Source organism: Chlorocebus sabaeus, chromosome 17 (assembly GCF_047675955.1).
Source record: "Chlorocebus sabaeus isolate Y175 chromosome 17, mChlSab1.0.hap1, whole genome shotgun sequence".
NCBI lineage: Eukaryota > Metazoa > Chordata > Mammalia > Primates > Cercopithecidae > Chlorocebus > Chlorocebus sabaeus.
In genome coordinates, this window is record NC_132920.1 from 56,482,310 (window position 1) to 56,509,126 (window position 26,817).

Sequence of the window (26,817 nt, forward strand, 5' to 3'; positions counted from 1 at the left end):
AAGCTCCCTGAGAAACTGCTCTGTGTTCTGTTAATTCATCTCACAGAGTTACATCTTTCCCTTCAAGAAGCCTTTCGCTAAGGCTGCTCTTGTGGAATTGGTAATGGGATATTTCGAAGCCCATAGGGGGCTATGGTGAAAAAGGAAATATCTTCCGTTCAAAACTGGAAAGAAGCTCCCTGAGAAACTGCTCTGTGTTCTGTTAATTCATCTCACAGAGTTACATCTTTCCCTTCAAGAAGCCTTTCGCTAAGGCTGTTCTTGTGGAATTGGCAAAGGGATATTTGGAAGCCCATAGAGGGCTATGGTGAAAAAGGAAATATCTTCCGTTCAAAACTGGAAAGAATCTTTCTGAGAAACTGCTCTGTGTTCTGTTAATTCATCTCACAGAGTTACATCTTTCCTTCAAGAAGCGTTTCGCTACGGCTGTTCTTGTGGAATTGGCAAAGGGATATTTGGAAGCCCGTAGAGGGCTATGGTGAAAAAGGAAATATCTTCCGTTCAAAACTGGAAAGAGGCTTTCTGAGAAACTGCTCGGTGTTCTGTTAATTCATCTCACAGAGTTACATCTTTCCCTTCAAGAAGCCTTTCGCTAAGGCTGTTCTTGTGGACTTGGCAAAGGGATATTTGAAAGCCCGTAGAGGGCTATGGTGAAAAAGGAAATATCTTCCGTTCAAAACTGGAAAGAGGCTTTCTGAGAAACTGCTCGGTGTTCTGTTAATTCATCTCACAGAGTTACATCTTTCCCTTCAAGAAGCCTTTCGCTAAGGCTGTTCATGTGGACTTGGCAAAGGGATATTTGGAAGCCCATAGAGGGCTATGGTGAAAAAGGAAATATCTTCCCTTCAAAACTGGAAAGAAGCTTCTCTGAGAAACTGCTCTGTGTTCTGTTAATTCATCTTACAGAGTTACATCTTTCCCTTCAAGAAGCCTTTCGCTAAGGCTGTTCTTGTGGAATTGGCAAAGGGATATTTGAAGCCCATAGAGGGCTATGGTGAAAAAGGAAATATCTTCCGTTCAAAACTGGAAAGAAGCTCTCTGAGAAACTGCTCTGTGTTCTGTTAATTCATCTCACAGAGTTACATCATTCCCTTCAAGAAGCCTTTCGCTAAGCTGTTCTTGTGGAATTGGCAAAGGGCTATTTGGAAGCCCATAGAGGGCTATGGTGAAAAAGGAAATGTCTTCCGTTGAAAACTTTAAAGAAGCTTTCTGAGAAACTGCTCTTTGTTCTATTAATTCATCTCACAGAGTTACATCTTTCCCTTCAAGACGCCTTTCGCTAAGGCTGTTCTTGTGGAATTGGCAAAGGGTTATTTGGAAGCCCATAGAGGGCTATGGTGAAAAAGGAAATATCTTCCGTTCAAAACTGAACAGAAGCTCTCCGAGAAACTGCTCTGTGTTCTGTCAATTCATCTCAGAGAGTTACATCTTTCCCTTCAAGAAGCCTTTCGGTAAGGCTGTTCTTGTGGAATTGGCAAAGGGATATTGGGAAGCACATAGAGGGCTATGGTGAAAAAGGAAATATCTTCCGTTCAAAACTGGAAAGAAGCTCTCTGAGAAACTGCTCTGTGTTCTCTTAATTCATCTCACAGAGTTACATCTTTCCCTTCAAGAAGCCTTTCGCTAAGGCTGTTCTTGTGGAATTGGCAAAGGGTTATTTGGAAGACCATAGAGGGCTATGGTGAAAAAGGAAATATCTTCCGTTCAAAACTGGAAAGAAGCTCTTTGAGAAACTGCTCTGTGTTCTGTTAATTCATCTCACAGAGTTACATCTTTCCCTTCAAGAAGCCTTTCGGTAAGGCTGTTCTTGTGGAATTGGCAAAGGGATATTTGGAAGCCCATAGAGGGCTATGGTGAAAAAGGAAATATCTTCCGTTAAAAACTGGAAAGAAGCTCCCTGAGAAACTGCTCTGTGTTCTGTTAATTCATCTCACAGAGTTACATCTTTCCCTTCAAGAAGCCTTTCGCTAAGGCTGTTCTTGTGGAATTGGCAAAGGGATATTTGGAAGCCCATAGAGGGCTATGGTGAAAAAGGAAATATCTTCCGTTCAAAACTGGAAAGAAGCTCTCGGAGAAATGTTCTGTGTTCTGTTAATTCATCTCACAGAGTTAAATCTTTCCCTTCAAGAAGCCTTTCGCTAAGGCTGTTCTTGAGGAATTGGCAATGGTATATTTGGAAGCCCTTAGAGGGCTATGGTGAAAAAGGAAATATCTTCCGTTCAAAAGTGGGAAGAAGCTCCCTGAGAAACTGCTCTGTGTTCTGTTAAGTCATCTCACAGAGTTACATCTTTCACTTAAAGAAACCTTTCGCTAAGGCTGTTCTTGTGGAATTGGCAAAGGGATATTTGGAAGCCCGTAGAGGGCTATGGTGAAAAAGGAAATATCTTCCGTTCAAAACTGGAAAGAGGCTTTCTGAGAAACTGCTCGGTGTTCTGTTAATTCATCTCACAGAGTTACATCTTTCCCTTCAAGAAGCCTTTCGCTAAGGCTGTTCATGTGGACTTGGAAAAGGGATATTTGAAAGCCCGTAGAGGGCTATGGTGAAAAAGGAAATATCTTCCGTTCAAAACTGGAAAGAGGCTTTCTGAGAAACTGCTCGGTGTTCTGTTAATTCATCTCACAGAGTTACATCTTTCCCTTCAAGAAGCCTTTCGCTAAGGCTGTTCATGTGGACTTGGCAAAGGGATATTTGGAAGCCCATAGAGGGCTATGGTGAAAAAGGAAATATCTTCCCTTCAAAACTGGAAAGAAGCTTCTCTGAGAAACTGCTCTGTGTTCTGTTAATTCATCTTACAGAGTTACATCTTTCCCTTCAAGAAGCCTTTCGCTAAGGCTGTTCTTGTGGAATTGGCAAAGGGATATTTGAAGCCCATAGAGGGCTATGGTGAAAAAGGAAATATCTTCCGTTCAAAACTGGAAAGAAGCTTTCTGAGAAACTGCTCTGTGTTCTGTTAATTCATCTCACTGAGTTACATCTTTCCCTTCAAGAAGCCTTTCGCTAAGGCTGTACTTGTGGAATTGGCAAAGGGATGTTTGGAAGCCCATAGAGGGCTATGGTGAAAAAGGAAATATCTTCCGTTCAAAACTGGAAAGAAGCTTTCTGAGAAACTGCTCTGTGTTCTGTTAATTCATCTCACAGAGTTACATCTTTCCCTTCAAGAAGCATTTCGGTAAGGCTGTTCTTGTGGAATTGGCAAAGGGATATGTGGAAGCCGTTAGAGGGCTATGGTGAAAAAGGAAATATCTTCCGTTCAAAACTGGAAAGAGGCTTTCTGAGAAACCGCTCTGTATTCTGCTAATTCATCTCACAGAGTTACATCTTTCCTTTCAAGAAGTCTTTCGCTAAGGCTGTTCTTGTGGAATTGGCAAAGGGATATTTGGAAGACCATAGAGGGCTATGGTGAAAAAGGAAATATCTTTCATTCAAAACTGGAAAGAAGCTTTCTGAGAAATTGCTCTGTGTTCTGTTAATTCATCACACACAGTTACATCTTTCCCTTCAAGAAGCCTTTCGCTAAGGCTGTTCTTGTGGAATGGGCAAAGGGATATTTGGAAGCCCATAGAGGGCTATGGTGAAAAAGGAAATATCTTCCGTTCAAAACTGGAAAGAAGCTTTCTGAGAAACTGCTCTGTGTTCTGTTAATTCATCTCACAGAGTTACATCTTTCCCTTCAAGAAGCCTTTCGTTAAGGCTGTTCTTGTGGAAATGGCAAAGGGATTTTTGGAAGCCCATAGAGGGCTATGGTGAAAAAGGAAATATCTTCCCTTCAAAAGTGGAAAGAAGCTCTCTGAGAAACTGTTCTGTGTTCTGTTAATTCATCTCACAGAGTTACATCTTTCCCTTCAAGAAGCCTATCGCTCAGGCTGTTCTTGTGGAATTGGCAAAGGGATATTTGGAACCCAAAGAGGGCTATGTTGAAAAAGGAAATATCTTCCGTTCAAAACTGGAAAGAAGCTCTCTGAGAAACTGCTCTGTGTTCTGTAAATTCATCTCACAGAGTTACATCTTTCCCTTCAAGAAGCCTTTCGCTAAGGCTGTTCTTGTGGAATTGGCAAAGGGATATTTGGAAGCCCATAGAGGGCTATGGTGAAAAAGGAAATATCTTCCGTTCAAAACTAGAAAGAAGTTTCTCTGAGAAACTGCTATGTGTTCTGTTAATTCATCTCACAGAGTTACATCTTTCCCTTCAAGAAGCCTTTCGCTAAGGCTGTTCTTGTGGAATTGGCAAAGGGATATTTGGAAGCCCATAGAGGGCTATGGTGAAAAAGGAAATATCTTCCGTTCAAAACTGGAAAGAATCTTTCTGAAAAACTGCTCTGTGTTCTGTTAATTCATCTCACAGAGTTAGATCTTTCCCTTCAAGAAGCCTTTCGCTAAGGCTGTTCTTGTGGAATTGGCAAAGGGATATTTGCAAGCCCATAGAGGGCTATGGTGAAAAAGGAAATATCTTCCGTTCAAAACTGGAAAGAACCTTTCTGAGAAACTGCTCTGTGTTCTGTTAATTCATCTCACAGAGTTACATCTTTCCCTTCAAGAAGCCTTTCGCTAAGGCTGTTCTTGTGGAATTGGCAAAGGGATCTTTGGAAGCCCATAGAGGGCTATGGTGAAAAAGGAAATATCTTCCGTTCAAAACTAGAAAGAAGTTTCTCTTAGAAGCTGCTCTGTGTTCTGTTAATTCATCTCACAGAGTTACATCGTTCCCTTCAAGAAGCCTTTCGCTAAGGCTGTTCTTGTGGAATTGGCAAAGGGATATTTGGAAGCCCATAGAGGGCTATGGTGAAAAAGGAAATATCTTCCGTTCAAAACTGGAAAGAAGCTTTCTGACAAACTGCTCTGTGCTCTGTTAATTCATCTCACAGAGTTACATCTTTCCCTTCAAGAAGCCTTTCGCTAAGGCTGGTCTTGTGGAATTGGCAAAGGGATATTTGGAAGCCCATAGAGGGCTATGGTGAAAAAGGAAATATCTTCTGTTCAAAACTGGAAAGAAGATTTCTGACAAACTGCTCTGTGATCTGTTAATTCATCTCACAGAGTTACATCTTTCCCTTCAAGAAGCATTTCGGTAAGGCTGTTCTTGTGGAATTGGCAAAGGGATATTTGGAAGCCCATAGAGGGCTATGGTGAAAAAGGAAATATCTTCCATTCAAAACTGGAAAGAAGCTCTATTAGAAAATGCTCTGTGTTCTGTTATTTCATCTCACAGAGTTACATCATTCCCTTCAAGAAGCCTTTTGCTAAGGTTGTTCTTGTGGAATTGGCAAAAGGATATTTGGAAGCCCATAGAGGACTATGGTGAAAAAGGAAATATCATCCGTTCAAAACTGGAAAGAAGCTTTCTGAGAAACTGCTCTGTGTTCTGTTAATTCATCTCACAGAGTTACATCTTTCGCTTCAAGAAACCTTTCGCTATGGCTGTTTTTGTGGAATTGGTAAAGGGATATTTGGAAGCCCATAGAGGGCTGTGGTGAAAAAGGAAATATCTTCCGATCAAAACTGCAAAAAAGCTTTCTGACAAACTTCTCTGTGCTCTGTTAATTCATCTCACAGAGTTACATCTTTCCCTTCAAGAAGCCTTTCGCTATGGCTGGTCTTGTGGAATTGTCAAAGGGATATTTGGAAGCCCATAGAGGGCTATGGTGAAAAAGGAAATATCTTCCGTTCAAAACTGGAAAGAAGCACTCTGAGAAACTACTCTGTGTTCTGTTAATTCATCTCACAGAGTTACATGTTTCCCTTCAAAAAGCCTTTCGCTAAGGCTGTTCTTGTGGAATTGGCAAAGGGATATTTGAAAGCCCAAAGAGGGCTATGGTGAAAAAGGAAATATCTTCCGTTCAAAACTGGAAAGAAGCTTTCTTAGAAACTGCTCTGTGTTCTGTTAATTCACCTCACAGAGTTACATGTTTCCCTTCAAGAAGCCTTTTGCTAAGGCTGTTCTTGTGGAATTGGCAAAGGGATATTTGGAAGCCCATAGAGGGCTATGGTGAAAAACGAAATATCTTCCGTTCAAAACTGGAAAGAGGCTTTCTTAGAAAGTGCTCTGTGCTCTGTTAAGTCATCTCACAGAGTTACATCTTTCACTTAAAGAAACCTTTCGCTAAGGCTGTTCTTGTGGAATTGGCAAAGGGATATTTGGAAGCCCATAGAAGGCTATGTTGAAAAAGGAAATATCTTCCGTTCAAAACTGGAAAAAAGCTTTATGACAAACTGCTCTGTGCTCTGTTAATTCATCTCACAGAGTTACATCTTTCCCTTCAAGAACCCTTTCGCTATGGCTGTTCTTGTGGAATTGGCAAAGGGATATTTGGAAGCCCATAGAGGGCTATGGTGAAAAAGGAAATGTCTTCCGTTCAAAACTGGAAAGAGGCTTTCTGAGAAACTGCTCTGTATTCTGTTAATTAATCTCACAGAGCTACATCTTTCCCTTCAAGAAGCCTTTCGCTAAGGCTGTTCTTGTGGAATTGGCAAAGTGATATTTGGAAGCCCATAGAGGTCTATGGTGAAAAAGGAAATATCTTCCGTTCAAAACTAGAAAGAAGTGTCTCTGAGAAACTGCTATGTGTTCTGTTAATTCATCTCACAGAGTTACATCTTTCCCTTCAAGAAGCCTTTCGCTAAGGCTGTTCTTGTGGAATTGGCAAAGGGATATTTGGAAGCCCATAGAGGGCTATGGTGAAAAAGGAAATATCTTCCGTTCAAAACTAGAAAGAAGTTTCTCTTAGAAACTGCTCTGTGTTCTGTTAATTCATCTCACAGAGTTACATCGTTCCCTTCAAGAAGCCTTTCGCTAAGGCTGTTCTTGTGGAATTGGCAAAGGGATATTTGGAAGCCCATAGAGGGCTATGGTGAAAAAAATAATATCTTCCGTTCAAAACTGGAAAGAAGCTTTCTGACAAACTGCTCTGTGCTCTGTTAATTCATCTCACAGAGTTACATCTTTCCCTTCAAGAAGCCTTTCGCTAAGGCTGTTCTTGTGGAATTGGCAAAGGGATATTTGGAAGCCCATCGTGGGCTATCGTGAAAAAGGAAATATCTTCTGTTCAAAACTGGAAAGAAGATTTCTGACAAACTGCTCTTTGTTCTGTTAATTCATCTCACAGAGTTACATCTTTCCCTTCAAGAAGCCTTTCGCTAAGGCTGTTCTTGTGGAATTGGCAAAGGGATATTTGGAAGCCCATAGAGGGCTATGGTGAAAAAGGAAATATCTTCCATTCAAAACTGGAAAGAAGCTCTCTTAGAAACTGCTCTGTGTTCTGTTAATTCATCTCACACAGTTACAGCATTCCCTTCAAGAAGCCTTTTGCTAAGACTGTTCTTGTGGAATTGGCAAAGGGATATTTGGAAGCCCATATAGGGCTATGTTGACAAAGGAAATATCTTCCGTTCAAAACTGGAAAAAAGCTTTATGACAAACTGCTCTGTGCTCTGTTAATTCAACTCACAGAGTTACATCTTTCCCTTCAAGAACCCTTTCACTATGGCTGTTCTTGTTTAATTGGCAAAGGGATATTTGGAAGCCCATAGAGGGCTATGGTGAAAAAGGAAATATCTTCCGTTCAAAACTGGAAAGAAGCTTTCTGAGAAACTGCTCTGTGTTCTGTTAATTCATCTCACAGAGTTACATCATTCCCTTCAAGAAGCCTTTTGCTAAGGTTGTTCTTGTGGAATTGGCAAAAGGATATTTGGAAGCCCATAGAGGACTATGGTGAAAAAGGAAATATCATCCGTTCAAAACTGGAAAGAAGCTTTCTGAGAAACTGCTCTGTGTTCTGTTAATTCATCTCACAGAGTTACATCTTTCGCTTCAAGAAACCTTTCGCTATGGCTGTTTTTGTGGAATTGGTAAAGGGATATTTGGAAGCCCATAGAGGGCTGTGGTGAAAAAGGAAATATCTTCCGATCAAAACTGCAAAAAAGCTTTCTGACAAACTGCTCTGTGCTCTGTTAATTCATCTCACAGAGTTACATCTTTCCCTTCAAGAAGCCTTTCGCTATGGCTGGTCTTGTGGAATTGTCAAAGGGATATTTGGAAGCCCATAGAGGGCTATGGTGAAAAAGGAAATATCTTCCGTTCAAAACTGGAAAGAAGCACTCTGAGAAACTACTCTGTGTTCTGTTAATTCATCTCACAGAGTTACATGTTTCCCTTCAAAAAGCCTTTCGCTAAGGCTGTTCTTGTGGAATTGGCAAAGGGATATTTGAAAGCCCATAGAGGGCTATGGTGAAAAAGGAAATATCTTCCGTTCAAAACTGGAAAGAAGCTTTCTTAGAAACTGCTCTGTGTTCTGTTAATTCACCTCACAGAGTTACATGTTTCACTTCAAGAAGCCTTTTGCTAAGGCTGTTCTTGTGGAATTGGCAAAGGGATATTTGGAAGCCCATAGAGGGCTATGGTGAAAAACGAAATATCTTCCGTTCAAAACTGGAAAGAGGCTTTCTTAGAAAGTGCTCTGTGCTCTGTTAAGTCATCTCACAGAGTTACATCTTTCACTTAAAGAAACCTTTCGCTAAGGCTGTTCTTGTGGAATTGGCAAAGGGATATTTGGAAGCCCATAGAAGGCTATGTTGAAAAAGGAAATATCTTCCGTTCAAAACTGGAAAAAAGCTTTATGACAAACTGCTCTGTGCTCTGTTAATTCATCTCACAGAGTTACATCTTTCCCTTCAAGAACCCTTTCGCTATGGCTGTTCTTGTGGAATTGGCAAAGGGATATTTGGAAGCCCATAGAGGGCTATGGTGAAAAAGGAAATGTCTTCCGTTCAAAACTGGAAAGAGGCTTTCTGAGAAACTGCTCTGTATTCTGTTAATTAATCTCACAGAGCTACATCTTTCCCTTCAAGAAGCCTTTCGCTAAGGCTGTTCTTGTGGAATTGGCAAAGTGATATTTGGAAGCCCATAGAGGTCTATGGTGAAAAAGGAAATATCTTCCGTTCAAAACTAGAAAGAAGTGTCTCTGAGAAACTGCTATGTGTTCTGTTAATTCATCTCACAGAGTTACATCTTTCCCTTCAAGAAGCCTTTCGCTAAGGCTGTTCTTGTGGAATTGGCAAAGGGATATTTGGAAGCCCATAGAGGGCTATGGTGAAAAAGGAAATATCTTCCGTTCAAAACTAGAAAGAAGTTTCTCTTAGAAACTGCTCTGTGTTCTGTTAATTCATCTCACAGAGTTACATCGTTCCCTTCAAGAAGCCTTTCGCTAAGGCTGTTCTTGTGGAATTGGCAAAGGGATATTTGGAAGCCCATAGAGGGCTATGGTGAAAAAAATAATATCTTCCGTTCAAAACTGGAAAGAAGCTTTCTGACAAACTGCTCTGTGCTCTGTTAATTCATCTCACAGAGTTACATCTTTCCCTTCAAGAAGCCTTTCGCTAAGGCTGTTCTTGTGGAATTGGCAAAGGGATATTTGGAAGCCCATCGTGGGCTATCGTGAAAAAGGAAATATCTTCTGTTCAAAACTGGAAAGAAGATTTCTGACAAACTGCTCTGTGCTCTGTTAATTCATCTCACAGAGTTACATCTTTCCCTGCAAGAAGCCTTTCGCTAAGGCTGTTCTTGTGGAATTGGCAAAGGGATATTTGGAACCCCATAGAGGGCTATGGTGAAAAAGGAAATATCTTCCATTCAAAACTGGAAAGAAGCTCTCTTAGAAACTGCTCTGTGTTCTGTTAATTCATCTCACACAGTTACAGCATTCCCTTCAAGAAGCCTTTTGCTAAGACTGTTCTTGTGGAATTGGCAAAGGGATATTTGGAAGCCCATATAGGGCTATGTTGACAAAGGAAATATCTTCCGTTCAAAACTGGAAAAAAGCTTTATGACAAACTGCTCTGTGCTCTGTTAATTCAACTCACAGAGTTACATCTTTCCCTTCAAGAACCCTTTCACTATGGCTGTTCTTGTTTAATTGGCAAAGGGATATTTGGAAGCCCATAGAGGGCTATGGTGAAAAAGGAAATATCTTCCGTTCAAAACTGGAAAGAAGCTTTCTGAGAAACTGCTCTGTGTTCTGTTAATTCATCTCACTGAGTTACATCTTTCCCTTCAAGAAGCCTTTCGCTAAGGCTGTACTTGTGGAATTGGCAAAGGGATGTTTGGAAGCCCATAGAGGGCTATGGTGAAAAAGGAAATATCTTCCGTTCAAAACTGGAAAGAAGCTTTCTGAGAAACTGCTCTGTGTTCTGTTAATTCATCTCACAGAGTTACATCTTTCCCTTCAAGAAGCATTTCGGTAAGGCTGTTCTTGTGGAATTGGCAAAGGGATATGTGGAAGCCGTTAGAGGGCTATGGTGAAAAAGAAAATATCTTCCGTTCAAAACTGGAAAGAGGCTTTCTGAGAAACCGCTCTGTATTCTGCTAATTCATCTCACAGAGTTACATCTTTCCTTTCAAGAAGTCTTTCGCTAAGGCTGTTCTTGTGGAATTGGCAAAGGGATATTTGGAAGACCATAGAGGGCTATGGTGAAAAAGGAAATATCTTTCATTCAAAACTGGAAAGAAGCTTTCTGAGAAATTGCTCTGTGTTCTGTTAATTCATCACACACAGTTACATCTTTCCCTTCAAGAAGCCTTTCGCTAAGGCTGTTCTTGTGGAATGGGCAAAGGGATATTTGGAAGCCCATAGAGGGCTATGGTGAAAAAGGAAATATCTTCCGTTCAAAACTGGAAAGAAGCTTTCTGAGAAACTGCTCTGTGTTCTGTTAATTCATCTCACAGAGTTACATCTTTCCCTTCAAGAAGCCTTTCGTTAAGGCTGTTCTTGTGGAAATGGCAAAGGGATTTTTGGAAGCCCATAGAGGGCTATGGTGAAAAAGGAAATATCTTCCCTTCAAAACTGGAAAGAAGCTCTCTGAGAAACTGTTCTGTGTTCTGTTAATTCATCTCACAGAGTTACATCTTTCCCTTCAAGAAGCCTATCGCTCAGGCTGTTCTTGTGGAATTGGCAAAGGGATATTTGGAACCCAAAGAGGGCTATGTTGAAAAAGGAAATATCTTCCGTTCAAAACTGGAAAGAAGCTCTCTGAGAAACTGCTCTGTGTTCTGTAAATTCATCTCACAGAGTTACATCTTTCCCTTCAAGAAGCCTTTCGCTAAGGCTGTTCTTGTGGAATTGGCAAAGGGATATTTCGAAGCCCATAGAGGGCTATGGTGAAAAAGGAACTATCTTCGGTTCAAAACTGGAAAGAAGCTTTCTAAGACACTGCTCTGTGTTCTATTAATTCATCTCACAGAGTTACATCTTTCCCTTCAAGAAACCTTACGCTAAGGCTGTTCTTGTGGAATTGGTAAAGGGATATTTGGAAGCCCATAGAGGGCTATGGTGAAAAAGGAAATATCTTCCGTTGAAAACTGGAAAGAAGCTTTCTGAGAAACTGCTCTGTGTTCTGTTAATTCATCTCACAGAGTTACATCTTTCCCTTCAAGAAGCCTTTCGCTAAGGCTGTTCTTGTGGAATTGGCAAAGGGATATTTGGAAGCCCATAGAGGGCTATGGTGAAAAAGGAAATATCTTCCGTTCAAAACTGAACAGAAGCTCTCCGAGAAACTGCTCTGTGTTCTGTTAATTCATCTCACAGACTTACATCTTTCCCTTCAAGAAGCCTTTCGGTAAGGCTGTTCTTGTGGAATTGGCAAAGGGATATTTGGAAGCCCATAGAGGGCTATGGTGAAAAAGGAAATATCTTCCGTTCAAAACTGGAAAGAGGCTTTCTGAGAAACTGCTCTGTATTCTGTTAATTCATCTCACAGAGTTACATCTTTCCCTTCAAGAAGCCTTTCGCTAAGTCTGTTCTTGTGGAATTGGCAAAGTGATATTTGGAAGCCCGTAGAGGGCTATGGTGAAAAAGGAAATATCTTCCGTTCAAAACTGGAAAGAGGCTTTCTGAGAAACTGCTCGGTGTTCTCTTAATTCATCTCACAGAGTTACATCTTTCCCTTCAAGAAGCCTTTCGCTAAGGCTGTTCATGTGGACTTGGCAAAGGGATATTTGGAAGCCCATAGAGGGCTATGGTGAAAAAGGATATATCTTCCGTTCAAAACTGGAAAGAAGCTTCTCTGAGAAACTGCTCTGTGTTCTGTTAATTCATCTTACAGAGTTACATCTTTCCCTTCAAGAAGCCTTTCGCTAAGGCTGTTCTTGTGGAATTGGCAAAGGGATATTTGAAGCCCATAGAGGGCTATGGTGAAAAAGGAAATATCTTCCGTTCAAAACTGGAAAGAAGCTCTCTGAGAAACTGCTCTGTGTTCTGTTAATTCATCTCACAGAGTTACATCATTCCCTTCAAGAAGCCTTTCGCTAAGCTGTTCTTGTGGAATTGGCAAAGGGCTATTTGGAAGCCCATAGAGGGCTATGGTGAAAAAGGAAATGTCTTCCGTTGAAAACTTTAAAGAAGCTTTCTGAGAAACTGCTCTTTGTTCTATTAATTCATCTCACAGAGTTACATCTTTCCCTTCAAGACGCCTTTCGCTAAGGCTGTTCTTGTGGAATTGGCAAAGGGTTATTTGGAAGCCCATAGAGGGCTATGGTGAAAAAGGAAATATCTTCCGTTCAAAACTGAACAGAAGCTCTCCGAGAAACTGCTCTGTGTTCTGTCAATTCATCTCAGAGAGTTACATCTTTCCCTTCAAGAAGCCTTTCGGTAAGGCTGTTCTTGTGGAATTGGCAAAGGGATATTGGGAAGCACATAGAGGGCTATGGTGAAAAAGGAAATATCTTCCGTTCAAAACTGGAAAGAAGCTCTCTGAGAAACTGCTCTGTGTTCTCTTAATTCATCTCACAGAGTTACATCTTTCCCTTCAAGAAGCCTTTCGCTAAGGCTGTTCTTGTGGAATTGGCAAAGGGTTATTTGGAAGACCATAGAGGGCTATGGTGAAAAAGGAAATATCTTCCGTTCAAAACTGGAAAGAAGCTCTTTGAGAAACTGCTCTGTGTTCTGTTAATTCATCTCACAGAGTTACATCTTTCCCTTCAAGAAGCCTTTCGGTAAGGCTGTTCTTGTGGAATTGGCAAAGGGATATTTGGAAGCCCATAGAGGGCTATGGTGAAAAAGGAAATATCTTCCGTTAAAAACTGGAAAGAAGCTCCCTGAGAAACTGCTCTGTGTTCTGTTAATTCATCTCACAGAGTTACATCTTTCCCTTCAAGAAGCCTTTCGCTAAGGCTGTTCATGTGGAATTGGCAAAGGGATATTTGGAAGCCCATAGAGGGCTATGGTGAAAAAGGAAATATCTTCCGTTCAAAACTGGAAAGAAGCTCTCGGAGAAATGTTCTGTGTTCTGTTAATTCATCTCACAGAGTTAAATCTTTCCCTTCAAGAAGCCTTTCGCTAAGGCTGTTCTTGAGGAATTGGCAATGGTATATTTGGAAGCCCTTAGAGGGCTATGGTGAAAAAGGAAATATCTTCCGTTCAAAACTGGGAAGAAGCTCCCTGAGAAACTGCTCTGTGTTCTGTTAAGTCATCTCACAGAGTTACATCTTTCACTTAAAGAAACCTTTCGCTAAGGCTGTTCTTGTGGAATTGGCAAAGGGATATTTGGAAGCCCGTAGAGGGCTATGGTGAAAAAGGAAATATCTTCCGTTCAAAACTGGAAAGAGGCTTTCTGAGAAACTGCTCGGTGTTCTGTTAATTCATCTCACAGAGTTACATCTTTCCCTTCAAGAAGCCTTTCGCTAAGGCTGTTCATGTGGACTTGGCAAAGGGATATTTGAAAGCCCGTAGAGGGCTATGGTGAAAAAGGAAATATCTTCCGTTCAAAACTGGAAAGAGGCTTTCTGAGAAACTGCTCGGTGTTCTGTTAATTCATCTCACAGAGTTACATCTTTCCCTTCAAGAAGCCTTTCGCTAAGGCTGTTCATGTGGACTTGGCAAAGGGATATTTGGAAGCCCATAGAGGGCTATGGTGAAAAAGGAAATATCTTCCCTTCAAAACTGGAAAGAAGCTTCTCTGAGAAACTGCTCTGTGTTCTGTTAATTCATCTTACAGAGTTACATCTTTCCCTTCAAGAAGCCTTTCGCTAAGGCTGTTCTTGTGGAATTGGCAAAGGGATATTTGAAGCCCATAGAGGGCTATGGTGAAAAAGGAAATATCTTCCGTTCAAAACTGGAAAGAAGCTTTCTGAGAAACTGCTCTGTATTCTGTTAATTCATCTCACTGAGTTACATCTTTCCCTTCAAGAAGCCTTTCGCTAAGGCTGTACTTGTGGAATTGGCAAAGGGATGTTTGGAAGCCCATAGAGGGCTATGGTGAAAAAGGAAATATCTTCCGTTCAAAACTGGAAAGAAGCTTTCTGAGAAACTGCTCTGTGTTCTGTTAATTCATCTCACAGAGTTACATCTTTCCCTTCAAGAAGCATTTCGGTAAGGCTGTTCTTGTGGAATTGGCAAAGGGATATGTGGAAGCCGTTAGAGGGCTATGGTGAAAAAGGAAATATCTTCCGTTCAAAACTGGAAAGAGGCTTTCTGAGAAACCGCTCTGTATTCTGCTAATTTCATCTCACAGAGTTACATCTTTCCTTTCAAGAAGTCTTTCGCTAAGGCTGTTCTTGTGGAATTGGCAAAGGGATATTTGGAAGACCATAGAGGGCTATGGTGAAAAAGGAAATATCTTTCATTCAAAACTGGAAAGAAGCTTTCTGAGAAATTGCTCTGTGTTCTGTTAATTCATCACACACAGTTACATCTTTCCCTTCAAGAAGCCTTTCGCTAAGGCTGTTCTTGTGGAATGGGCAAAGGGATATTTGGAAGCCCATAGAGGGCTATGGTGAAAAAGGAAATATCTTCCGTTCAAAACTGGAAAGAAGCTTTCTGAGAAACTGCTCTGTGTTCTGTTAATTCATCTCACAGAGTTACATCTTTCCCTTCAAGAAGCCTTTCGTTAAGGCTGTTCTTGTGGAAATGGCAAAGGGATTTTTGGAAGCCCATAGAGGGCTATGGTGAAAAAGGAAATATCTTCCCTTCAAAAGTGGAAAGAAGCTCTCTGAGAAACTGTTCTGTGTTCTGTTAATTCATCTCACAGAGTTACATCTTTCCCTTCAAGAAGCCTATCGCTCAGGCTGTTCTTGTGGAATTGGCAAAGGGATATTTGGAACCCAAAGAGGGCTATGTTGAAAAAGGAAATATCTTCCGTTCAAAACTGGAAAGAAGCTCTCTGAGAAACTGCTCTGTGTTCTGTAAATTCATCTCACAGAGTTACATCTTTCCCTTCAAGAAGCCTTTCGCTAAGGCTGTTCTTGTGGAATTGGCAAAGGGATATTTGGAAGCCCATAGAGGGCTATGGTGAAAAAGGAAATATCTTCCGTTCAAAACTGGAAACAAGCACTCTGAGAAACTACTCTGTGTTCTGTTAATTCATCTCACAGAGTTACATGTTTCCCTTCAAAAAGCCTTTCGCTAAGGCTGTTCTTGTGGAATTGGCAAAGGGATATTTGAAAGCCCATAGAGGGCTATGGTGAAAAAGGAAATATCTTCCGTTCAAAACTGGAAAGAAGCTTTCTTAGAAACTGCTCTGTGTTCTGTTAATTCACCTCACAGAGTTACATGTTTCCCTTCAAGAAGCCTTTTGCTAAGGCTGTTCTTGTGGAATTGGCAAAGGGATATTTGGAAGCCCATAGAGGGCTATGGTGAAAAACGAAATATCTTCCGTTCAAAACTGGAAAGAGGCTTTCTTAGAAAGTGCTCTGTGCTCTGTTAAGTCATCTCACAGAGTTACATCTTTCACTTAAAGAAACCTTTCGCTAAGGCTGTTCTTGTGGAATTGGCAAAGGGATATTTGGAAGCCCATAGAAGGCTATGTTGAAAAAGGAAATATCTTCCGTTCAAAACTGGAAAAAAGCTTTATGACAAACTGCTCTGTGCTCTGTTAATTCATCTCACAGAGTTACATCTTTCCCTTCAAGAACCCTTTCGCTATGGCTGTTCTTGTGGAATTGGCAAAGGGATATTTGGAAGCCCATAGAGGGCTATGGTGAAAAAGGAAATGTCTTCCGTTCAAAACTGGAAAGAGGCTTTCTGAGAAACTGCTCTGTATTCTGTTAATTAATCTCACAGAGCTACATCTTTCCCTTCAAGAAGCCTTTCGCTAAGGCTGTTCTTGTGGAATTGGCAAAGTGATATTTGGAAGCCCATAGAGGTCTATGGTGAAAAAGGAAATATCTTCCGTTCAAAACTAGAAAGAAGTGTCTCTGAGAAACTGCTATGTGTTCTGTTAATTCATCTCACAGAGTTACATCTTTCCCTTCAAGAAGCCTTTCGCTAAGGCTGTTCTTGTGGAATTGGCAAAGGGATATTTGGAAGCCCATAGAGGGCTATGGTGAAAAAGGAAATATCTTCCGTTCAAAACTAGAAAGAAGTTTCTCTTAGAAACTGCTCTGTGTTCTGTTAATTCATCTCACAGAGTTACATCGTTCCCTTCAAGAAGCCTTTCGCTAAGGCTGTTCTTGTGGAATTGGCAAAGGGATATTTGGAAGCCCATAGAGGGCTATGGTGAAAAAAATAATATCTTCCGTTCAAAACTGGAAAGAAGCTTTCTGACAAACTGCTCTGTGCTCTGTTAATTCATCTCACAGAGTTACATCTTTCCCTTCAAGAAGCCTTTCGCTAAGGCTGTTCTTGTGGAATTGGCAAAGGGATATTTGGAAGCCCATCGTGGGCTATCGTGAAAAAGGAAATATCTTCTGTTCAAAACTGGAAAGAAGATTTCTGACAAACTGCTCTTTGTTCTGTTAATTCATCTCACAGAGTTACATCTTTCCCTTCAAGAAGCCTTTCGCTAAGGCTGTTCTTGTGGAATTGGCAAAGGGATATTTGGAAGCCCATAGAGGGCTATGGTGAAAAAGGAAATATCTTCCATTCAAAACTGGAAAGAAGCTCTCTTAGAAACTGCTCTGTGTTCTGTTAATTCATCTCACACAGTTACAGCATTCCCTTCAAGAAGCCTTTTGCTAAGACTGTTCTTGTGGAATTGGCAAAGGGATATTTGGAAGCCCATATAGGGCTATGTTGACAAAGGAAATATCTTCCGTTCAAAACTGGAAAAAAGCTTTATGACAAACTGCTCTGTGCTCTGTTAATTCAACTCACAGAGTTACATCTTTCCCTTCAAGAACCCTTTCACTATGGCTGTTCTTGTTTAATTGGCAAAGGGATATTTGGAAGCCCATAGAGGGCTATGGTGAAAAAGGAAATATCTTCCGTTCAAAACTGGAAAGAAGCTTTCTGAGAAACTGCTCTGTGTTCTGTTAATTCATCTCACAGAGTTACATCATTCCCTTCAAGAAGCCTTTTGCTAAGGTTGTTCTTGTGGAATTGGCAAAAGGATATTTGGAAGCCCATAGAGGACTATGGTGAAAAAGGAAATATCATCCGTTCAAAACTGGAAAGAAGCTTTCTGAGAAACTGCTCTGTGTTCTGTTAATTCATCTCACAGAGTTACATCTTTCGCTTCAAGAAACCTTTCGCTATGGCTGTTTTTGTGGAATTGGTAAAGGGATATTTGGAAGCCCATAGAGGGCTGTGGTGAAAAAGGAAATATCTTCCGATCAAAACTGCAAAAAAGCTTTCTGACAAACTGCTCTGTGCTCTGTTAATTCATCTCACAGAGTTACATCTTTCCCTTCAAGAAGCCTTTCGCTATGGCTGGTCTTGTGGAATTGTCAAAGGGATATTTGGAAGCCCATAGAGGGCTATGGTGAAAAAGGAAATATCTTCCGTTCAAAACTGGAAAGAAGCACTCTGAGAAACTACTCTGTGTTCTGTTAATTCATCTCACAGAGTTACATGTTTCCCTTCAAAAAGCCTTTCGCTAAGGCTGTTCTTGTGGAATTGGCAAAGGGATATTTGAAAGCCCATAGAGGGCTATGGTGAAAAAGGAAATATCTTCCGTTCAAAACTGGAAAGAAGCTTTCTTAGAAACTGCTCTGTGTTCTGTTAATTCACCTCACAGAGTTACATGTTTCCCTTCAAGAAGCCTTTTGCTAAGGCTGTTCTTGTGGAATTGGCAAAGGGATATTTGGAAGCCCATAGAGGGCTATGGTGAAAAACGAAATATCTTCCGTTCAAAACTGGAAAGAGGCTTTCTTAGAAAGTGCTCTGTGCTCTGTTAAGTCATCTCACAGAGTTACATCTTTCACTTAAAGAAACCTTTCGCTAAGGCTGTTCTTGTGGAATTGGCAAAGGGATATTTGGAAGCCCATAGAAGGCTATGTTGAAAAAGGAAATATCTTCCGTTCAAAACTGGAAAAAAGCTTTATGACAAACTGCTCTGTGCTCTGTTAATTCATCTCACAGAGTTACATCTTTCCCTTCAAGAACCCTTTCGCTATGGCTGTTCTTGTGGAATTGGCAAAGGGATATTTGGAAGCCCATAGAGGGCTATGGTGAAAAAGGAAATGTCTTCCGTTCAAAACTGGAAAGAGGCTTTCTGAGAAACTGCTCTGTATTCTGTTAATTAATCTCACAGAGCTACATCTTTCCCTTCAAGAAGCCTTTCGCTAAGGCTGTTCTTGTGGAATTGGCAAAGTGATATTTGGAAGCCCATAGAGGTCTATGGTGAAAAAGGAAATATCTTCCGTTCAAAACTAGAAAGAAGTGTCTCTGAGAAACTGCTATGTGTTCTGTTAATTCATCTCACAGAGTTACATCTTTCCCTTCAAGAAGCCTTTCGCTAAGGCTGTTCTTGTGGAATTGGCAAAGGGATATTTGGAAGCCCATAGAGGGCTATGGTGAAAAAGGAAATATCTTCCGTTCAAAACTAGAAAGAAGTTTCTCTTAGAAACTGCTCTGTGTTCTGTTAATTCATCTCACAGAGTTACATCGTTCCCTTCAAGAAGCCTTTCGCTAAGGCTGTTCTTGTGGAATTGGCAAAGGGATATTTGGAAGCCCATAGAGGGCTATGGTGAAAAAAATAATATCTTCCGTTCAAAACTGGAAAGAAGCTTTCTGACAAACTGCTCTGTGCTCTGTTAATTCATCTCACAGAGTTACATCTTTCCCTTCAAGAAGCCTTTCGCTAAGGCTGTTCTTGTGGAATTGGCAAAGGGATATTTGGAAGCCCATCGTGGGCTATCGTGAAAAAGGAAATATCTTCTGTTCAAAACTGGAAAGAAGATTTCTGACAAACTGCTCTGTGCTCTGTTAATTCATCTCACAGAGTTACATCTTTCCCTGCAAGAAGCCTTTCGCTAAGGCTGTTCTTGTGGAATTGGCAAAGGGATATTTGGAACCCCATAGAGGGCTATGGTGAAAAAGGAAATATCTTCCATTCAAAACTGGAAAGAAGCTCTCTTAGAAACTGCTCTGTGTTCTGTTAATTCATCTCACACAGTTACAGCATTCCCTTCAAGAAGCCTTTTGCTAAGACTGTTCTTGTGGAATTGGCAAAGGGATATTTGGAAGCCCATATAGGGCTATGTTGACAAAGGAAATATCTTCCGTTCAAAACTGAAAAAAAGCTTTATGACAAACTGCTCTGTGCTCTGTTAATTCAACTCACAGAGTTACATCTTTCCCTTCAAGAACCCTTTCACTATGGCTGTTCTTGTTTAATTGGCAAAGGGATATTTGGAAGCCCATAGAGGGCTATGGTGAAAAAGGAAATATCTTCCGTTCAAAACTGGAAAGAAGCTTTCTGAGAAACTGCTCTGTGTTCTGTTAATTCATCTCACTGAGTTACATCTTTCCCTTCAAGAAGCCTTTCGCTAAGGCTGTACTTGTGGAATTGGCAAAGGGATGTTTGGAAGCCCATAGAGGGCTATGGTGAAAAAGGAAATATCTTCCGTTCAAAACTGGAAAGAAGCTTTCTGAGAAACTGCTCTGTGTTCTGTTAATTCATCTCACAGAGTTACATCTTTCCCTTCAAGAAGCATTTCGGTAAGGCTGTTCTTGTGGAATTGGCAAAGGGATATGTGGAAGCCGTTAGAGGGCTATGGTGAAAAAGAAAATATCTTCCGTTCAAAACTGGAAAGAGGCTTTCTGAGAAACCGCTCTGTATTCTGCTAATTCATCTCACAGAGTTACATCTTTCCTTTCAAGAAGTCTTTCGCTAAGGCTGTTCTTGTGGAATTGGCAAAGGGATATTTGGAAGACCATAGAGGGCTATGGTGAAAAAGGAAATATCTTTCATTCAAAACTGGAAAGAAGCTTTCTGAGAAATTGCTCTGTGTTCTGTTAATTCATCACACACAGTTACATCTTTCCCTTCAAGAAGCCTTTCGCTAAGGCTGTTCTTGTGGAATGGGCAAAGGGATATTTGGAAGCCCATAGAGGGCTATGGTGAAAAAGGAAATATCTTCCGTTCAAAACTGGAAAGAAGCTTTCTGAGAAACTGCTCTGTGTTCTGTTAATTCATCTCACAGAGTTACATCTTTCCCTTCAAGAAGCCTTTCGTTAAGGCTGTTCTTGTGGAAATGGCAAAGGGATTTTTGGAAGCCCATAGAGGGCTATGGTGAAAAAGGAAATATCTTCCCTTCAAAACTGGAAAGAAGCTCTCTGAGAAACTGCTCTGTGTTCTGTTAATTCATCTCACAGAGTTACATCTTTCCCTTCAAGAAGCCTATCGCTCAGGCTGTTCTTGTGGAATTGGGAAAGGGATATTTGGAACCCAAAGAGGGCTATGTTGAAAAAGGAAATATCTTCCGTTCAAAACTGGAAAGAAGCTCTCTGAGAAACTGCTCTGTGTTCTGTAAATTCATCTCACAGAGTTACATCTTTCCCTTCAAGAAGCCTTTCGCTAAGGCTGTTCTTGTGGAATTGGCAAAGGGATATTTCGAAGCCCATAGAGGGCTATGGTGAAAAAGGAACTATCTTCGGTTCAAAACTGGAAAGAAGCTTTCTAAGACTATGCTCTGTGTTCTATTAATTCATCTCACAGAGTTACATCTTTCCCTTCAAGAAACCTTACGCTAAGGCTGTTCTTGTGGAATTGGTAAAGGGATATTTGGAAGCCCATAGAGGGCTATGGTGAAAAAGGAAATATCTTCCGTTGAAAACTGGAAAGAAGCTTTCTGAGAAACTGCTCTGTGTTCTGTTAATTCATCTCACAGAGTTACATCTTTCCCTTCAAGAAGCCTTTCGCTAAGGCTGTTCTTGTGGAATTGGCAAAGGGATATTTGGAAGCCCATAGAGGGCTATGGTGAAAAAGGAAATATCTTCCGTTCAAAACTGGAAAGAAGCTCTCTGAGAAACTGCTTTGTGTTCTGTAAATTCATCTCACAGAGATACATCTTTCCTTCAAGTAGCCTTTCGCTAAGGCTGTTCTAGTGGAATTGGCAAAGGTATATTTGGAAGCCCATAGAGGGCTATGGTGAAAAAGGAAATATCTTCCGTTCAAAACTGGAAAGAAGCACTCTGAGAAACTACTCTGTGTTCTGTTAATTCATCTCACAGAGTTACATGTTTCCCTTCAAAAAGCCTTTCGCTAAGGCTGTTCTTGTGGAATTGGCAAAGGGATATTTGAAAGCCCATAGAGGGTTATGGTGAAAAAGGAAATATCTTCCGTTCAAAACTGGAAAGAAGCTTTCTTAGAAACTGCTCTGTGTTCTGTTAATTCACCTCACAGAGTTAAATGTTTCCCTTCAAGAAGCCTTTTGCTAAGGCTGTTCTTGTGGAATTGGCAAAGGGATATTTGGAAGCCCATGGAGGGCTATGGTGAAAAACGAAATATCTTCCGTTCAAAACTGGAAAGAGGCTTTCTTAGAAAGTGCTCTGTGCTCTGTTAAGTCATCTCACAGAGTTACATCTTTCACTTAAAGAAACCTTTCGCTAAGGCTGTTCTTGTGGAATTGGCAAAGGGATATTTGGAAGCCCATAGAAGGCTATGTTGAAAAAGGAAATATCTTCCGTTCAAAACTGGAAAAAAGCTTTATGACAAACTGCTCTGTGCTCTGTTAATTCATCTCACAGAGTTACATCTTTCCCTTCAAGAACCCTTTCGCTATGGCTGTTCTTGTGGAATTGGCAAAGGGATATTTGGAAGCCCATAGAGGGCTATGGTGAAAAAGGAAATGTCTTCCGTTCAAAACTGGAAAGAGGCTTTCTGAGAAACTGCTCTGTATTCTGTTAATTAATCTCACAGAGCTACATCTTTCCCTTCAAGAAGCCTTTCGCTAAGGCTGTTCTTGTGGAATTGGCAAAGTGATATTTGGAAGCCCATAGAGGTCTATGGTGAAAAAGGAAATATCTTCCGTTCAAAACTAGAAAGAAGTTTCTCTGAGAAACTGCTATGTGTTCTGTTAATTCATCTCACAGAGTTACATCTTTCCCTTCAAGAAGCCTTTCGCTAAGGCTGTTCTTGTGGAATTGGCAAAGGGATATTTGGAAGCCCATAGAGGGCTATGGTGAAAAAGGAAATATCTTCCGTTCAAAACTGGAAAGAAGCTGTCTGACATACTGCTCTGTGCTCTGTTAATTCGTCTCACAGAGTTACATCTTTCCCTTCAAGAAGCCTTTCGCTAAGGCTGTTCTTGTGGAATTGGCAAAGGGATATTTGGAAGCTCATAGAGGGTTATGGTGAAAAAGGAAATATCTTCCGTTCAAAACTGGAAAGAATCTTTCTAAAAAACTGCTCTGTGTTCTGTTAATTCATCTCACAGAGTTAGATCTTTCCCTTCAAGAAGCCTTTCGCTAAGGCTGTTCTTGTGGAATTGGCAAAGGGATATTTGCAAGCCCATAGAGGGCTATGGTGAAAAAGGAAATATCTTCCGTTCAAAACTGGAAAGAACCTTTCTGAGAAACTGCTCTGTGTTCTGTTAATTCATCTCACAGAGTTACATCTTTCCCTTCAAGAAGCCTTTCGCTAAGGCTGTTCTTGTGGAATTGGCAAAGGGATCTTTGGAAGCCCATAGAGGGCTATGGTGAAAAAGGAAATATCTTCCGTTCAAAACTGGAAAGAACCTTTCTGAGAAACTGCTCTGTGTTCTGTTAATTCATCTCACAGAGTTACATCTTTCCCTTCAAGAAGCCTTTCGCTAAGGCTGTTCTTGTGGAATTGGCAAAGGGATCTTTGGAAGCCCATAGAGGGCTATGGTGAAAAAGGAAATATCTTCCGTTCAAAACTGGAAAGAAGCTTTCTGACAAACTGCTCTGTGCTCTGTTAATTCATCTCACAGAGTTACATCTTTCCCTTCAAGAAGCCTTTCGCTAAGGCTGTTCTTGTGGAATTGGCAAAGGGATATTTGGAAGCCCATAGAGGGCTATGGTGAAAAAGGAAATATCTTCCGTTCAAAACTGAAAGAAGCTCCCTGAGAAACTGCTCTGTGTTCTGTTAATTCATCTCACAGAGTTACATCTTTCCCTTCAAGAAGCCTTTCGCTAAGGCTGCTCTTGTGGAATTGGTAATGGGATATTTCGAAGCCCATAGGGGGCTATGGTGAAAAAGGAAATATCTTCCGTTCAAAACTGGAAAGAAGCTCCCTGAGAAACTGCTCTGTGTTCTGTTAATTCATCTCACAGAGTTACATCTTTCCCTTCAAGAAGCCTTTCGCTAAGGCTGTTCTTGTGGAATTGGCAAAGGGATATTTGGAAGCCCATAGAGGGCTATGGTGAAAAAGGAAATATCTTCCGTTCAAAACTGGAAAGAATCTTTCTGAGAAACTGCTCTGTGTTCTGTTAATTCATCTCACAGAGTTACATCTTTCCTTCAAGAAGCGTTTCGCTACGGCTGTTCTTGTGGAATTGGCAAAGGGATATTTGGAAGCCCGTAGAGGGCTATGGTGAAAAAGGAAATATCTTCCGTTCAAAACTGGAAAGAGGCTTTCTGAGAAACTGCTCGGTGTTCTGTTAATTCATCTCACAGAGTTACATCTTTCCCTTCAAGAAGCCTTTCGCTAAGGCTGTTCTTGTGGACTTGGCAAAGGGATATTTGAAAGCCCGTAGAGGGCTATGGTGAAAAAGGAAATATCTTCCGTTCAAAACTGGAAAGAGGCTTTCTGAGAAACTGCTCGGTGTTCTGTTAATTCATCTCACAGAGTTACATCTTTCCCTTCAAGAAGCCTTTCGCTAAGGCTGTTCATGTGGACTTGGCAAAGGGATATTTGGAAGCCCATAGAGGGCTATGGTGAAAAAGGAAATATCTTCCCTTCAAAACTGGAAAGAAGCTTCTCTGAGAAACTGCTCTGTGTTCTGTTAATTCATCTTACAGAGTTACATCTTTCCCTTCAAGAAGCCTTTCGCTAAGGCTGTTCTTGTGGAATTGGCAAAGGGATATTTGAAGCCCATAGAGGGCTATGGTGAAAAAGGAAATATCTTCCGTTCAAAACTGGAAAGAAGCTCTCTGAGAAACTGCTCTGTGTTCTGTTAATTCATCTCACAGAGTTACATCATTCCCTTCAAGAAGCCTTTCGCTAAGCTGTTCTTGTGGAATTGGCAAAGGGCTATTTGGAAGCCCATAGAGGGCTATGGTGAAAAAGGAAATGTCTTCCGTTGAAAACTTTAAAGAAGCTTTCTGAGAAACTGCTCTGTGTTCTGTTAATTCATCTCACAGAGTTACATCTTTCCCTTCAAGACGCGTTTCGCTAAGGCTGTTCTTGTGGAATTGGCAAAGGGTTATTTGGAAGCCCATAGAGGGCTATGGTGAAAAAGGAAATATCTTCCGTTCAAAACTGAACAGAAGCTCTCCGAGAAACTGCTCTGTGTTCTGTTAATTCATCTCACAGAGTTACATCTTTCCCTTCAAGAAGCCTTTCGGTAAGGCTGTTCTTGTGGAATTGGCAAAGGGATATTGGGAAGCCCATAGAGGGCTATGGTGAAAAAGGAAATATCTTCCGTTCAAAACTGGAAAGAAGCTCTCTGAGAAACTGCTCTGTGTTCTCTTAATTCATCTCACAGAGTTACATCTTTCCCTTCAAGAAGCCTTTCGCTAAGGCTGTTCTTGTGGAATTGGCAAAGGGTTATTTGGAAGACCATAGAGGGCTATGGTGAAAAAGGAAATATCTTCCGTTCAAAACTGGAAAGAAGCTCTCTGAGAAACCTCTCTGTGTTCTGTTAATTCATCTCACAGAGATACATCTTTCCCTTCAAGAAGCCTTTCGCTAAGGCTGTTCTTGTGGAATTGGCAAAGGGATATTTGGAAGCCCATAGAGGGCTATGGTGAAAAAGGAAATATCTTCCGTTAAAAACTGGAAAGAAGCTCCCTGAGAAACTGCTCTGTGTTCTGTTAATTCATCTCACAGAGTTACATCTTTCCCTTCAAGAAGCCTTTCGCTAAGGCTGTTCATGTGGAATTGGCAAAGGGATATTTGGAAGCCCATAGAGGGCTATGGTGAAAAAGGAAATATCTTCCGTTCAAAACTGGAAAGAAGCTCTCGGAGAAATGTTCTGTGTTCTGTTAATTCATCTCACAGAGTTAAATCTTTCCCTTCAAGAAGCCTTTCGCTAAGGCTGTTCTTGAGGAATTATCAATGGTATATTTGGAAGCCCTTAGAGGGCTATGGTGAAAAAGGAAATATCTTCCGTTCAAAACTGGGAAGAAGCTCCCTGAGAAACTGCTCTGTGTTCTGTTAATTCATCTCACAGACTTACATCTTTCCCTTCAAGAAGCCTTTCGCTAAGGCTGTTCTTGTGGAATTGGCAAAGGGATATTTGGAAGCCCATAGAGGGCTATGGTGAAAAAGGAAATATCTTCCGTTCAAAACTGGAAAGAAGCTCTCTGAGAAATGTTCTGTGTTCTGTTAATTCATCTCACAGAGTTAAATCTTTCCCTTCAAGAAGCCTTTCGCTAAGGCTGTTCTTGTGGAATTGGCAAAGGTATATTTGGAAGCCCATAGAGGGCTATGGTGAAAAAGGAAATATCTTCCGTTCAAAACTGAACAGAAGCTCTCCGAGAAACTGCTCTGTGTTCTGTTAATTCATCTCACAGACTTACATCTTTCCCTTCAAGAAGCCTTTCGGTAAGGCTGTTCTTGTGGAATTGGCAAAGGGATATTTGGAAGCCCATAGAGGGCTATGGTGAAAAAGGAAATATCTTCCGTTCAAAACTGGAAAGAGGCTTTCTGAGAAACTGCTCTGTATTCTGTTAATTCATCTCACAGAGTTACATCTTTCCCTTCAAGAAGCCTTTCGCTAAGTCTGTTCTTGTGGAATTGGCAAAGTGATATTTGGAAGCCCGTAGAGGGCTATGGTGAAAAAGGAAATATCTTCCGTTCAAAACTGGAAAGAGGCTTTCTGAGAAACTGCTCGGTGTTCTCTTAATTCATCTCACAGAGTTACATCTTTCCCTTCAAGAAGCCTTTCGCTAAGGCTGTTCATGTGGACTTGGCAAAGGGATATTTGGAAGCCCATAGAGGGCTATGGTGAAAAAGGAAATATCTTCCGTTCAAAACTGGAAAGAAGCTTCTCTGAGAAACTGCTCTGTGTTCTGTTAATTCATCTTACAGAGTTACATCTTTCCCTTCAAGAAGCCTTTCGCTAAGGCTGTTCTTGTGGAATTGGCAAAGGGATATTTGAAGCCCATAGAGGGCTATGGTGAAAAAGGAAATATCTTCCGTTCAAAACTGGAAAGAAGCTCTCTGAGAAACTGCTCTGTGTTCTGTTAATTCATCTCACAGAGTTACATCATTCCCTTCAAGAAGCCTTTCGCTAAGGTATTCTTGTGGAATTGGCAAAGGGCTATTTGGAAGCCCATAGAGGGCTATGGTGAAAAAGGAAATGTCTTCCGTTGAAAACTTTAAAGAAGCTTTCTGAGAAACTGCTCTTTGTTCTATTAATTCATCTCACAGAGTTACATCTTTCCCTTCAAGACGCCTTTCGCTAAGGCTGTTCTTGTGGAATTGGCAAAGGGTTATTTGGAAGCCCATAGAGGGCTATGGTGAAAAAGGAAATATCTTCCGTTCA